Source organism: Peromyscus eremicus, chromosome 7 (assembly GCF_949786415.1).
Source record: "Peromyscus eremicus chromosome 7, PerEre_H2_v1, whole genome shotgun sequence".
NCBI classification, from domain to species: Eukaryota; Metazoa; Chordata; class Mammalia; order Rodentia; family Cricetidae; genus Peromyscus; species Peromyscus eremicus.
Window position 1 is genome coordinate 24,689,558 of NC_081422.1, and position 4,114 is coordinate 24,693,671.

Genomic DNA, 4,114 nt, shown 5'->3' on the forward strand with positions numbered 1-4,114 from the left:
AGCAACGAAAATAATTTTATGGTTGGGGTCATGAAGAACTGTATTAAAGTGTTTAAACATTTAGGAAGGTTGAGCACCACCGGGCTATATGGTGCTGATTAATGCAAAGTGCTCCTTATGGGAAGATGGTACCCACTGGGAAGGCTATTAGCGACAGCAGGCTTACCCAAGCTACCACAGAAAGCTATAGAAGAACAAACAAACTAAATACCAGTACCTGCTAGCCACAGGTTGTTGTTGAGATGTGCCAAGGTAGCTAGCAGGAAGCATTTTCATCACAAGCAAGAGTCTCCAATGAAGAGATAAGACCTTTCATGCAAGAGGAGCTCAGTTATTACAAGGATACTTTGTTTAAAAGTGAGTTCCCCATTGTAGGCTTTCTCTGGTCTCCCCTCAGGAATTTATCACCAAAGTCATAAAACAGCAGCAGGGGACACCAGAGGTAGCTTGATCTTGGACCTCCTAGCTTCCAGGGCCATGAGGCAGGTAAACTTCCTTTTATGAAGCACTGAGGGAGAGGGGTATTCCCCCACAGCAAGAGAAAACAGACTAAAACAACATCCCAACAAACTCCCCCATGGGTAGAAGAATCAACAGACAAGCAGGCATCTCACCACAAGATAGAGACCCAGGGGAACACTGTGCTTTTGTTACGCTCTGGGAAAAATGACCCTTCAAACCAAAGTGGGTAGAAGGGTGAATCGTTGGACTATCAGGGTGGTACTCACCAGGGCCTAGGCACTGTATGCCTTGTTAGAACAGGGGTCAAAAAGGAAAAACAGATGCTGGGCACAGGAAGCCCTCTGTGGGCTGGGGAGTAGCTCTTGGCTCTCTCCAGTGGCATGTGCCACTCTTGGAAGGACAGAAACGCTCAGAGGTTTGGAATGTGCCTGAGAACCACAAGGACTTCACAGAGTGCTGAGAAGAGAATTCGAATCCAAGGGGATTTTTTTAGTGACAGCACCAGGACTTCTAGCAGTCAGTCTTCACCTGTTACAAGAGTTGGCAAGCCTCTCCAAAAGATCAGAGGAGAGAGACTTTAGGTTTGGGAGTCATGTGACCTCAGCACTGAGAGAATGCTGATATGGTAAGACAGAAGCATTCATAAATAAATGGATGTGATTGGCTGGGTTCCAGAACTACTAACTTATGGACACTAACCTTCAAGTTTCAAACTATGCTTTAATTATTTTCAGCCGTTTAAAAATGCAAACTCCACCCGATGCGCCTGAGATCTCCAAGAAATTACAAGATCAGATTTAGCCTAACTGAAAGTGTCTGTCAATCACTAGCATCACAGGATGAGGCAACAGGAGCCAGCACTGGCTTTGTGTCACTCAGAGGCCAGAGCTGTCAGGATGGGGATCCACAGCAACACCAGTGCCCTCTTGCCCTGCGATTTCCCTCTTGATGTGTCTTGCACTATTGGGTCTTATTCTTCTGCTCTTTTTAAATGAGTTTCAGATTCAACTCAGCTCACTCCCTAGAACTTCATCCTCTGCAGCATTCGAGAGATGCTTAGGTGAACTTTCAAATTAATTGCACTGTATAAATAAATGTAAGACTTAACAAAAGATGATGAGGACAAATGATAATTGCTGTTGTTATAACAACGGCCATAAACACTGGTTATATTATTTGCTTTTTGAGTTTGTGTTGCAAAATTGCAAAAATGTCTTTGTCTTGGAAGACTGCTTGGTAGCAAGATCACACCTCTACTCTCAGCCTCCTGACTTTCTTGGCATTGCCCCAGAGCCCACGCATGATTAATGCAGAACTTTTAATAAAGGACAATGTGCCTACTGTCTTTGTGTTTACAAAGCACCTGCAATGTTCTGTTACTATTCTGCCTATTCTCATCCTATTTTACAGATGAGCTAACAGAGGTCCAGGGAGGTTAATTGGTTTGCTAGGGGTTATCCACTGAGTAATTGGCAGATCGGAGTCCAACCAAGTGTTCTGACCAAAGTGATCTTCACGCCCTAGGATCCCTTGCCCCAGTTAGAATGTGAGAGCTTAGATGTTAAGTTAAAGGTTGAACTGGGATCTTGGGTTAAAAGTTTTTCTTTCCCAGTGGGAACCCTAGGTAACCAAGCTGCCTGAGTGACTGGGGAAACACTTCCTGTTCTGTTCATGGGCTTCATCCCAGACAATTGGTTGCCAGTTTCCTAACACACATTTTTGCTTTCCTGACTCCTTTCCTTTCTTTCCCATAATGTCTCCCAACATGGTGTACATCATCAGATGGTGAAATGACTTACACTCACTCAGGAAACTTGGCAAGCACTGCCGTCTTTTATTTGCACAGTGGGAAGTTTGTAGTCAGTATGAATTGTAACAGCTCTGCAGGGCTGACTTCTCAGCACTTCCCCAGCTGTAGAGCTCTCTGAGGCGAGACATGGCTTGAGAGACACGACGCAGCAGGAACCTTCTGATTCCCCTTTGCATCTAAGTGAGATCTTGAAAGCCACACTGCTGTGAACCTCCTGGCTCACTCCTTGCCTTTCTCACTAGCAGCCAGGGCTTCCAAGGAGGCTGGCAGCGAGGCTGGGCCTTCTCCCACTGGGAGCCCTATGGCCTCACCTATTAGCTAGGCAGAGGAGACTAACATGCAAGGAGGCAACCTCAGAGCTTGTGGTGAAGTATCAGATGAGTGCAGTAGCAATGTCTTATTACCAAGGCCTGTGGACAGCACCTGCCCTGCTTCTTCATCACGTGGTTGTTTTTGTTTTGTTAGTAGGGCAGGAGAAGCCTTGTCAGACCCTCTATTCCAATAAAGTGCTAGTCTAGATTACAGCTAAATGCACATAATGTAGTGTAGGATGTTCTCTATCTAGAAATGAGAACATCTTATCTTAGTACTGTACCACTGCACCTCAGATAGGGTCCTTTGGAAAAGCAATATGATTGTGTTTATTTCTCTTTTAGTTTGTCAGAATATGATCAAAGGATTGCTTTCGGATATATTTCAGTTACTTTCTCCAACCTTTATCAGACCGCCTTTTCTACCAAAATTAGAGGCAGCTGGTTGTGAATTTATCATTTTACCAGTGAAAGGAAGGATGTTAACAGAAAAGCACGCATTTATTACCTTTATTGAATGCACTTTCAGTATACACTGGCTATACCAGAGAAGTTATAGGTCTGACCCTAGGGAAGCAGGGATTCAGGGGATGGCTCACATGAAGTGGTAGACCTTGTATTAAGAAGTCCACTAACAATATTAGCTGAATTCTGCATTAGATAAAACTTGGCACTATGGGAAACACATTCAAGATGGACACTCATATCTTAACTTGCCTTATAAGCCATTTTATTCATTGTTAGGAACAGTAATTCATATTTATAATTAAGATGAAATATTGTCAAAGATAGGCAATTACAAATTCTACCATTATTTCCACTGTAATAACTGCAAATTCCACTATTCACTCTGTGCATCATCTTTGCCATCCCTACTCTGCTGACATTTACTGAGGATTTACTTTGTACCAGACGTAGGGTACATGTTACATGGAATGCTTACAGCAATCCCATAATGTGCCTTCTGCCTTGGGCTGAACTCTTGATAAGATGACTAGATGGCAAAGGCTGGTGGAGAGTGGCAGAGAGTCCACAGTGGTACTGTTTAAGAAATGGTGCAATCAGAATTCATGTCGTGAAGCTCACTGTATCATGGACCTGTGAAGCTCTGAGTTCAGTCTACATTCATTTAAGAAAGATGTTCGTGTCTATAGACAGATTCAAGTGGCTAGAGCTCCATCCCAGCTCTGTTTTATCCCAGCTTACTAACTTTGGCAAATCATTTAACATTCCCATGCCTCATTTTCCTTATTTTTCTTTTTGCCTCTCCTATGGTGTTTCTAGAGATCAGATGTGCTGACATAAGTAGAGTGCTGGCATCGAACAAAAACAGAAGAAGTCTTTGGTAGTACCAGCTTTTCACATTGCCATTGACATCACTGTCTTCCCCCACTCAACATATCCCCTGCAGCCTCCTTGAGCTCAAATAGAAGACTGAACTCTCAGAGCCAAGCTTCCTTGACATTCTGCTGCATCATAACAGGCTGACTTCTAAGGAACTCCTTTGTGTTTTTCCTTTCCTTGAAACGAG

General features: G+C 43.6%; 1 protein-coding gene across 2 annotated transcripts in view; it reads right to left on the reverse strand.

The window, feature by feature from the left end:
• The window catches only part of Ntm (neurotrimin), a 421,328-nt gene that overhangs the window by 100,179 nt on the left and 317,035 nt on the right, over positions 1-4,114 (reverse strand). The gene's annotated exons all lie outside the window — the stretch shown is intronic.